This window comes from Lycium ferocissimum, chromosome 9 (assembly GCF_029784015.1).
Source record: "Lycium ferocissimum isolate CSIRO_LF1 chromosome 9, AGI_CSIRO_Lferr_CH_V1, whole genome shotgun sequence".
Lineage (NCBI taxonomy): Eukaryota > Viridiplantae > Streptophyta > Magnoliopsida > Solanales > Solanaceae > Lycium > Lycium ferocissimum.
The window spans coordinates 51,056,044-51,067,921 of record NC_081350.1 but is presented as its reverse complement, the minus strand read 5'-3'; the positions used below and the strand labels follow the sequence as shown (position 1 = coordinate 51,067,921).

At 31.8% G+C, this 11,878-nt stretch overlaps 1 long non-coding RNA gene across 1 annotated transcript; it reads left to right on the top strand.

The window, feature by feature from the left end:
- The first annotated feature begins 4,843 nt into the window (after positions 1 to 4,843).
- Positions 4,844 to 11,174, top strand: LOC132031222 (uncharacterized). The gene is made up of 2 exons (XR_009408196.1): positions 4,844 to 6,351; positions 10,785 to 11,174. It is a non-coding gene; the product is annotated as an uncharacterized LOC132031222 (long non-coding RNA).
- Positions 11,175 to 11,878: the final 704 nt, after the last annotated feature.

The following is an 11,878-nucleotide window of genomic DNA, read 5'->3' as shown; positions in this document are numbered from 1 at the left end:
TAGACGTCCATTTTTGTTTGAAGACTTGTTGTCATTAGCTTAAGGTTTTTTATTTTTAGGGTTTAGATTTATTGAAAATAAAGTCGTTGCCAAAAGGTTTTTAACTGCTTTAGCGCAGTATTTTATTGCGCTAAAAATTTTTTTTTTTTTTTTTGTATAGCGCAGTAAAATAGCGAGCACTAAAAAAAAAATTTGGCAAATATTTTTTTTTTTTTGCAATACTTAGTGTGTTTTTTCATAGTTTGACCAACAATTAGTCATGTGTCAAGACTTCAAAACGTCAATATTTTATATAGAACCTGATATTTTTTTCTGCGTACAATAATGTAGGCTCAATACATCAAGGATACGTATACGTTCGGATCGACATTTTAGGGGTTGGAAAGGTGCTCGAAATAAGTTTTATTTGAAAAAACTTAGTGTTTGACTGTAAGGTTATTTTAATCAACTTTATATGTCGAGAAAATTAGTCAGCTTTATTTTTAAAAATTGAAACTGCAGAAGTGAAATTGACATTCACAGCTACATTACCCCGGGATTTTTAGGTTGAAATCTATTGCGTATCATTATCTTATAAGTAAATAAAACTGAAAATTTCACGCCAATTTGGGGGAAAATTGAAATTGAATGGGATAAAAGGTGTTTTTTTAAAAATCGGCTCGGCCAAACCGCCTTGAGGCAGCTTGCCCGCATAGATCTCAAAACAATACACAAGTTCAAAAAAAAAAAACGCGAAAAACGGACATCCGAACGCAAAGTTATGATCATCTAAAGTTTGACCACTTTACAACTAGTTTTTTCTCCCTATATTTTTTAGAATTATATTTATATTCAAAATAAAGTTATATCTTGATTAAAAAATAACACGCTTAAATCAAAATCTTAAAAAATAAAACACTTAAACCTTAAACAAAACTTACTTCGGGTACCTTTTCAACCCCTAAAACGACGATCCGAACGTTTACGTATCCTTGATGTATTGAGCCTACATTATAGTACGCAAAAAAAAAAAAAAAATCAGGTTCTATACAAAATATTGACGTTTCGGAGTCTTGACACACGACTAATTATTGGTGAAAGTATGGAAAAAACACTAAGCGCTGCAAAGAAAACATTTATTAAAATAAGATGTTGCAATCTTTTTATGGAAAAAAACACTAAGTTCCTTAAGTGTGTTATTTTTTAATGCGTAACTTTCTTTCGAATACGTTGAAAAAAAAAAAATCGCGTAAATCGGACGTCCGAGCGCAAAAAACCGCGTATATTCGAAATAAAGTTACGCTTTAAAAAATAATACACTTAAATCTAAACCTAAAAATAGAAAACTTTAAGCTAATGACAACAAGTCTTCAAATAAAAATGGACGTCTATGTATATAGAACACTTAAACCTAAAGTTTACAAACAAAACTTACTTCGGACACCTTTTCAACCCCTAAAATGACGATCCAAACGTTTACGTATCCTTGATGTATTGAGCCTACATTATTGTACGCAGAAAAAATATCGTGTTCTATGTAAAATATTGACGTTTCAGAGTCTTGACACACGACTAATCATTGGTCGAAGTATGGAAAAAAACACTAAGTGTTTCAAAAAATAAAGTTGGCCATTTTTTTTTTGTACTGTTTCTATAACGCAGTATTTTACTGCGTTATAGATTTTTTTTAACAGCTTCTATAACGCAGTAAAATACTGCGCTAAAGCAGTTAACGGCTCCGTCTCCGTGAACTGCTTTAGCGCAGTAAATTACTGCGCTAAAGGTAGTTTTGTAACATTTTTTTTGTTGGGGTATTTTGGTTCAAAGTGATTTTTTTGGGGGCATTTTGGTTCCGGACTCGGTGCGTACATTTAGGCACCTCAACTTGTATAAAGTTAAACGCTTAAACACAAAATGTTGATGTGGCATTGACGTGGCACACGAATTTTAGAGGTGGCTAGATGATCATTTTGGAATTTGTTTATAATTATAGAGGTGTAAGTATGATGTGGTGTGTGAGGGAGGATTTAATTTAAATGAAAAATTCATGAAGTTCAAACTCGAATGAAATTTCAAGGAGTTTTTTGTGCTTTAGCTAAGGATATCTTTTTTCAAATTATACTTTTGTATTAAGAAGTGGTTGTTTTTCAAATATATTTCAACCAACAGCTAAATTATAAATATCAGTCCAAAAGTGGCTAGCCCAAACAATTTTATGATATTCTTGCTACATAGGATCCATAAGTGAGAACCATTTTATTCCTTGAGTTCCTCTATTTTCAAAGTTCACATTCGAAACTTTTAATTAAAGATAAAAAGATTCTATTTGTTCCATCTTAACCTTTGATGGTATTCTGATTTCCTAAAAAATTTCATGCTTTGATATAGTGGAATTCCTTTTCAAGGGCAACCAATGAAGTAGCTTTTTTGAAATTATGTGACTAAAGATTAAATCTAATCAGGTATAGAACCCCAGGATCATCAAATTATTTTGCAAGGCTAACCATTCCATGACAACACATTTGTTCATTTTTTCCAATTCAACTCTAGTCCCTAGAGTTTCCTAATGTATTTTCAAGTGCATGCAATATCTCTTTTGTGAAATACTAAGAATTTGAAACCAAGTTAAACTTACAGATAAACACAATGCTAGTAGCTACATCCAGTTTACACTCACTCCATCCTGTCTTATTTTAATCTGCAACTATTTATTTGAAAGTAAATAATTCTTATGATTATAAAATTTTCAAATATTTTCTAAAGGGCCACCCGCTGCACCAAGCTCCCGGTATGCGCGGGGTTCGGGAAATACCGGACCACAAGGGTCTTGAAAAAATTTCAATTATTTTCTATTTAATTGTAATACTGCGAGATAGACTAATCTTTATTGTATTATTCTGGAGGGCAAGGGAGGCAGACAGAGAAATAGACAATATAACTTCAAGATGGTGTCTACGATGCATGCAAGAAAACCCAACCAAAAAAAAACATCTAGTTTCACTAATGTATTAAATAGTAGACAACATTCTGTTAATCACCACTTTTTAGATCAAATCAACATTAATCTACTCCTAATTAGGTGTAAACATCGAGCGAAGGAAGCAAACCAGGAATGTGTTTGAAGGCATAAACGGTAGCATTTTTGACGAAACTTTGCACTGAAATAAACCATCTTAGCACGACCTTCACAATCCGCCATGTACTGACTCAGATTCGGCAGGCCGTTAACTCTAACGACGCCATCGATCTTTCTGACTGTGACCGTGCTGTAACCGTAGGAAGTTTTACATACCTTTTTCACCGTTTCTTTTCCGGAACTAATGAAGTCCCAAATTCCCATTGCTTACCTTGGAAGCTAGGAAAGACTAGAAAATGGTACTGCAATGGGAAGTGCAAAAGGAGAGAGGGGAGTTTATGAAGTTCCAGCTTTATCGTTTGGCATTGAACCGTTTCTTGGAAAATTGCAACATTAGTATTACTCAGCCACAATACCAAACTACTACTAGTATTCCTGACCTGACGTGAAAAAGATAATCAGGACTCAAGTTCTTTTTATAAATTTGACCTCAAAAAATATACTCCCTCCGTTTCAATTTATGTGACACTTTTTACTTTTCGAGAGTCAATTTGACTAGACGTTGAAGCTAAATTGGATTAGATTAATTTAATATTTTAAGATTAAAATTTATATATTTGAAAACTACATGAAAAGTATTATAATTTGCAACTTTTCTCATATCAATTTGGTGAAAAAATACATCTTAAAATGTTGCTCAAAGTTTGTACAGTTTGAATCTTGGGAAACGAAAAGTGTCACATAAATTGAGACAGAGGGAGTAGTAATCAAAAAGATTAATAAATTTTAAAAAGGTGAAAATATTACTATTTTATTTTTAAAAATGTCACATTTACAATAATTTGTGATAAATGTAAAAACACACGTGAACTATCACTTTTTTATGAGTTTCACACTCCAACTATCAGTTGTTCCCTTTTTTCTACCTGAACTATCATCATCTATGTATTAACAACACACCTAGTTGACCTGAACTATCACCATCTATGTATTAACAACACACCTAGTTGAGTAGATGGTGATAGTTCAAGTAGGAAAAGGGGACAACTTGGTAGTTGGGTGTGATACTTGCAAAAAAGTGATATTTCAGCTGTGTTTTTAACCATTAACTCCAATAAGTTAACATGGTAGCAAACATCTCTCAGGGCCTCTTTGGGTTGAGTGTCAGAAATTTTTACTAAATGTGGACAATATTAACTTAATTATTGTGGTTCATAAACTGGGATAACTGAATGGAAAAATCAAATTTACCACACTGATTTTGGCCACTGGCCCAAATAGGGCTAGGATAGTAAATTCACACAGGTATCCAGGCCATTTATGCGAAATCAATGACATTTCTACCCCTCCCTCACAAAGTTCATCTTACACCATTAATGCATTTGACCTATTAATTACTTTTCCATTTTTAAGATAACCTATTACTCTCTCTGTCCCAAAAAGATTGTCTTGCTTTTCTTATTAGTTTGTCCCAAAAAGATTGGCACATTTTTATATTTAGAAACAATTTAACTTTATGAGATAATTTACAGCCACACAAATATCTATTATTTGTTTTGGACCACATATTTCAAAAGTCTTTCTTTATTTCTTAAACTACGTGCTAAGTCAAACAAAGACAGGCGTTTTGGGACGGAGGAATTAATATTTATATACCAAATTTCATGAAATTAGTCGCGCACTTTTTTCAAGAAAAGAACTTAAACTATATATCTGTAGTGGTTCTTTTCACCTTTTTATTTTCACTTTTTTTATAAAAAAAAATTGTGAATAATGATTAGTAGAAGATGTTTAAATTAATCTGATATCTCAAAAAATACCCTTCCTACTAACGGTTGTTCCAAAACAAGAGAAAAGGGACCAATTTTACCCTTGAACAATTCGAATGGATAATTTTTGTAACGACCTGCTTGGTTCATTTGAGCTTTTAGCCTTGTTTTCCCCAAAATACCCTTCTCATAGTCTCATCTTGGTATTTATGACTTGCGGGAATGGGTGATGTGGTGCTCGAGGTAATCGGGTGAGTATCGGATCAGCTTTAGCAGAATTGGAAGTTCTAAAGTTAAGAAAATGAAGTTTGACCAAAGTCAACAATTGGGGTAAATGCATCATTTTTAAAGCTTAGTCGATTCCATTAGGTCCGGAGTGTGATTTTTGACTTAGTTGATATGTTGGTTCGGGTCCCAAAGCATTCAGGTGTGATTTGGATTGTTGGTTGAAAATCTAGAATTTTGAAGAATTGGAGTTGACCTTGGTCAACATCGGGTCAAGACGACATCTTTTCGGTGTTTTGAGTGCGCGAGCGTGTTCGTAGCATGTTTTATGATTGAAATGCATATATGATTTGTATCCGAGATATTTAAGATGAGTTTCGGGTGCTAAACTAAGATTTAACAATTGTTGAATTTTCTAGTGCAACAATTTCAAATTGCCGATTATGTCCTAAGTTCGTCTTTAAATTTCAGACTTATGTTAAAATTTTAAAACATCATGTCTCTCTCATTTTAAGGCTAAATTAGGTGAATCAAAAGGCTATCTTGGGTGGAATCTCGCAAGGAACATTTTGGGCTTGTTAAAGGTGAGTTTCGTGATCATCTAGCATCTGATTCGGGGCCGGAAAGCTGCTGTGTTTTTTGGTTTTTGTTTCTTGTTTCGCGACTTTTTCTCCCAAGTTTGGGAGCTCAGATTGAAGCGATTTCAAGGAATTCTTCTCGTATTTGCTTCGGGGTAAATCTAAACCTTATTTCATGTTACTCCATAGATTCCTTACATTATTTAGAGTTGATTTCATTGTTGGGTGTTGGTTGCGTTTTTTACCATATAAGCTGAATTTTCGGAAAAATAAGAAATTGAAGGTCAAGATGGAGTCATTTTTACCGGGTTTTCTGAATTTAAGTTCCTTGAGCTGGGGCAAACTATTTTGAAAGGAAAAGTCTTATTTGGTCATCGGAGTGGGGGGGTCACTTTTTTGAGTTTTTAAAGCCCTAAGTTAAAAATATGAATTTTTTCAAATTGGAAATCGAATTGAAGTCGGTTTTGAGTCATTTTCTTGATTTAGACTTTATAGTTTATGGATAAATCTATTTTGCAAAAAAAATCCAGTTTTTCTCTTGTGGGCTCGGAGTTACCTTTTTTTGATCCGTTTTTGGGTTTCAATCAAAGTATAGCAATATGGGTGTCTACGGACTCGTTCCTTACGAATAGCTCATAGTTAATAGATTGGGAATGTTCTGAAGCTTTACTGAAAGGAAAGGTGAAATCTTGAAGGTTCGTGACGCGTTTGCTCAGCATTCAAGGTATGTTAAGACTTTATAGACTTCGTTTGAGAGATATTTTTTTTAAGTAAAGATTAAACATGCAAATAATAATGGGGTAAGGGCAGAACAGATGGTCTCGAATCCGTGATATGACGAGCATTGTATGAGTACCGATGTCATGTTGTGGGAGTTTGTATCGTATTCGAGTCATTATATTTGTGGTCAGAATGCCAAAGCATGTGGGCATTAGTTGTTATGTGCTATATGTAGGCTTGATTGTTGTTATGTTTGGCATCTCAAGAAACCTCGTAGACTTGAAATAACATGTTAATGAAATGTCAGCTATTAAGTCCAATTTGTTGTTGTTGATGTTGAACCTTTGGCATATTAAGTCTAGATTTGACATAATGAATGTTTTATGTGTTATATCATGCACTTGCATATGGTTGGCTTGGTTTACATGCCTGCAACGGATTATAATTGGATTATAATTGGTTGGCTCGAGTTGCATGCTTGCAACGAGTATATGGACCTCGCAAGTCCCCCATGGGTCACGAACTCCCAAAGATTACCAAGGAGTGTCGTGTATATACATATTAGGAGCATTTGGTTGAGTCAAGTCATTGTATTGCCTTTGCATAGTAGTATCATTCTTCCCTTGATTGAATATCTGTGTTGTTGCTCCCAATTAAGTTATTTGCCCTATCTGATTATTTATTATTTTTATTAATAGTCTAATTGGCCTAAATAAGAAATGAATAGTCCTAATACGGAAGGATAAAGGTTTCTCGGATAAGATTCTGTTCTGAATACGAGTGGGTCTCGCGAAGTGGTTTGAGTCCGAGGTTGTTGATTCGGGAGATTTAGAGGTGAGTTGCTTGGATGATCTGCAACGCCAATCTCTTTCTAGCTTTATTTATTTCTGTCTCTTTTACATTCCAGACAGTGTATTTGGTCGATGCACACTTGTATTAGTATTCTTAGTAGCTCTTGTACACATGACACCAGTCTTGGGTGGTATTTTGGGTTGTTTTCGCATTTTGACTAAATATATAGACTTGATTATGGATATTTCGTGTTTTCACTTTACTTTCCGTTGATTTAACTTAAAATGAATCGACCGTTGAATTTTTTTGCTTACCTATCGGGTTGGTAATAGGTGCCATCATGACAAATTTTCCCTTGTTGATTTATTTTTTATTTTCATTTGGGGTGGGGGAGGGGGGGTTGAATAAGTGAGAAATATAATAATACACTAAGAACTTTTGGTATTTTATTAGCTATATTTGGATTATTTAAATTATTGTCTAGATGATGATGATGATGATGATGATGATAATAATAATAATAATAATAATAATAATAATAATAATAATAATAATAATAATAATAATAATAATAATAATAATAATAATAATAATAATAATAATAATAATAATAATAATAATAATAATAATAATAATAATAATAATAATAATAATAATAATAATAATAATAATAATAATAATAATAATAATAATAATAATAATAATAATAATAATAATAATAATAATAATAATAATAATAATAATAATAATAATAATAATAATAATAATAATAATAATAATAATAATAATAATAATAATAATAATAATAATAATAATAATAATAATAATAATAATAATAATAATAATAATAATAATAATAATAATAATAATAATATATGAATTGTAGTATATGTAATTAAGTATGTCCGATATTTGATATTTTGGTATTTTTCTATAAGAACCGAATACTATTTTTTTTAAAATGCCTCAAGTACTGTAATATTGAAATGTGAAAAATTCCGATTTCGGTGTTTATGAAAGTATGCACACCCTTAGCTTCGTGTCTTAACATTTGTGGTCCTTTACTTTTTAAATGTCCTTGCATTTTTTAAGAAATATGGACAACAAAATGTGAATAGGGTCCAGCCCTTGCATGGTAATGAAACAGACATTAGCGGGTCAAAGTTTTTTTATTTTTTATAATATAATTAGATATCTTACAACTAAAGTCTTTTGAAACAGTTATCAGTTCTAAGGTGTAATTTTTAGTTGTAGACGAATTATGACAATTTTTGCCTAACAACAAGTGGACATGGGTGAACTGGCGAATAATATTGTTTACATTTCACATTTTCTAAGATTAGAAGTGTTTATACTACTTATTTTTGATGTTATTATTATATTTCTCACATGTTCAACCCCACTCTCCTCTCCTCCGAAAAATAAAAAATAAAAGAACAAGGGCAAAATCGGTTCCTTTTATCTTGTTTTGGAACAATTGTTAGTAGAAAGGGTATTTTTGAGCTATTTGGATAATTGGAGGGCATTTTGAGCTATAAGTATTACTTATAAGTTTCACATGTAATTTAAATAGATATTTAATTATATTTAATCAAATTGAATATTTGATTATATCAAATTTTAAAAACCAATATGTTGTATTTATCTACATTGATCACTAATTATACACAATTTAGATTAGTAAACAAGTTGTAAGGTGGAATTTTTTTTTAGTAGACTATTTTTTTAATAAGTAAAGCGTATAATTTTTTTAAAAATAATTGAACCGTATAATTTGCTAAACACAAAAAATACTCAATGTAGAGACTTTTCATCTTCATATATATGGAAATATGGATCAATTTTAGTTGCTCAATGTGTTTTGGGAACAGGAATAAGTTATTGTATTTACTAGTGTGTTTTAGAGGGAAAATTGTTGGGGGACACATTGCAAAATCCAAATAAGGTTATGGTAGTATTTTCATAGGTGTGGCCACATTTGAGCCAAATAGGTGTGGTCATTTAGTAACTCTCTAAATAAATATAGTTGGTGGACATGACTTGCGCTACATATATTGTATTCTTTGTTGGTCCTGAATCACTTCATATATCGGTGTAGAGCCGAACAAAAGAGTGTAGACCATGTTAAATACCTGATAAAGCATCTTATAAGAAGACTCATTAGGTTAAAGCTTGATGCCTATAAATATATAGATAGTCTCTTTATCTCCTCAACCATAAGTCAACCGGTTCATTCAACTGCTAGTTGTAGAAGGAACAATGTGAGGAAGACGTGACACTTTTCAGATTTCAAGAGTCTTTCTATTACCGAAATATTTTTATATCTTTTAAATATTTTATTAATTAATTGTGATTTGTAGTATTTTTTACGTAGTTCAGATGTCTGAATTCACCATTAAGGTATAGAAATTTAAATCTCAAAATTTCTAAGAGCTTTGTTTGGATGGGCTTAAAAAGCGAACATAAGCTAGCTTTAGATAAAGCCAAACGGGCCCAATTATTTTAGGGGCATTTTAAGACAAAATGACTTATAAGTTGAATTCGGAAGAAACTCAAAAAAAGTTGAAAACATCTTATAAGTTGTTTTCAGCAACTTATAAGCTAAGCCAAACAGGCTCTAAGTGTGTCATGTGAGCGGGCTTCTTTTCTGCGGATTTCTTACCTGCCTTTGGTGCCATTTTTAGATATTAGTAAAGTGTGTGTGTGTGTTGTAAAATTGGGGGGAGTTTTTGAGTTTGAATTTTGTGTGAAGTAAATGGGATGAAGATGTTTTTTTATTATATAGGGGTTTGGGGTTAGGTGTTAATTGGTTAGTTGGGATGACGCGGATTGTGAGTTTGAGCCGTTTGATGGGATAGTTAATCAACGTTGTAGAAGGAAGGGTGAATCCGATTACATTTAATATTTGATTAATAACTCTTTTCTGCTTATTACTTTACCTTTATGATTTCACTTACACAAGTTATACTTACTCCATTTCAAAATAAGTGTCATCTTAGCAAAATAAAATTATCCCAAAATAAATTTTATCTTAGAAGTTCAAAACAAAAATTGGCTAGTATTTCCAACTATGCTCTAGCATTAAAAAAGTAGTCCTCTTTAATATTGTTCAATTCTAAAAAAAAATCATCTAAGAAATAGGGTAGTTTAGTAAACTCTACATTGTATTTATTGATTTTTTAATGGGCGTGATTTTTGCTAAAGTGACACTTATTTTGGGTACTCCATCCGTCCTAATTTATGTAGCATCATTTGACTTGACATAAAGTTTATGAAAGAAAGACTTTTGAAATAGTAGTCTAAAACAAACATTAGACATTTGTGTGACTATAAATCATTTCATTAAAGGTAAAAGAGGAATTTTAAAGTTAAGTTATTTCCAATTATATAAAAGTGACATTCTTTTTTTGATAGATAAAAAGGGAAGTGTGTCACATAAGTTGGACGGAGGGAGTAATGAATAGATGGTAAAAACTTATTTGCTATATATATCACACAAATATATGCATGATATGTGTTTGTTAATTAGGGGTGGGCACTGATAAGTTGGTATTTTACCAACTTATTTCTTCTTTAAGCTTAAGACTTTTGCAATGTTTGATTGAGAAAATAGTGCATTTAATGTCGTTTACTCCTATTTTACAGGTTTATATGATTTAGAAGTGATCGGAAAAGAAACTAAGTGAAAACAAATCAAAAAGATGTCAAATTGAAGAAAACGAAAAAAAGTGGCTAAATCTGCAAAAACGGGATAGATCTGCAATTCCGAAAATCAGTGGTTATTTTGTTCTAATTTTGATTGGGAAAATTGTGGGACTATAAAAGGAAGATAAGAGAGAAAATATTGTCATCTTTGGCCATTTCATACAAGTCTTGGAGAGCTTAGGGTTTTTGCACCACACTTTGGGGTTGAAGATTTGAAGATTGAGTTGAGAACTTTCTTAAACTTTTCTCCATTTCTTTGATTCCTTGCTTTGTAATGAATATTTAAGTGTGTAGTTTTTCATTTCAATGCTTGAAACTTGTTTATGAAAATATACATTGTTAAAGGTTGGATTGAAACTCTTGTTATGCTTATGTATTGAATGATTTTTATTTCTATTGAAGTAGGTCTTTGTTGTTTTAATTGATATTATTCTTTAATGTTTCTTAAGGGATTAGCTAATCCTAAAACCCGCCCATTTACTTCGATTTGAGCTTGAGAGAGGAAGATTGAGGTTGGGAAAGATTAATTAACAAGAATTTGGGTCATTAAATCCCATCTAATAACTTGAGCTAGAAATACGAAAGTTACTTGAGATTATATTGATTGTGCTTAATATCACACTCTAAGGCTTGAGAAAGCTTAGAGTGAAATTCATTGATTTGGTCGAGAGACTTTTGATGAGATTTTAGAGATCATTATCTAATTAGCATAAACTCGAGATAATAGTCAAAATACTCCCCAACGTTTGACCAAAATGCCAACTACACGCCGAACCTTTGTTTTGGTCCTATTACCCCCCTGGACAATTTTTTTCAATATTAAAATGCCCCTTTTTTGCTGATGTGGCAGTCCAATATGACAACCCCCAATTATTAACAGGTGCTTGTCCACACGCGCCTGGCCCACGTGCCACATCTTTAATTTCCCCCCATTTTTTATTAATTTCCCCCTTCCTCCATCCATCTACTCTTCTTCAAAAAAAAAAAAAAAAAAAAAATCTCTCAATTTTCCACACTCCATTTTCAGTATGAGG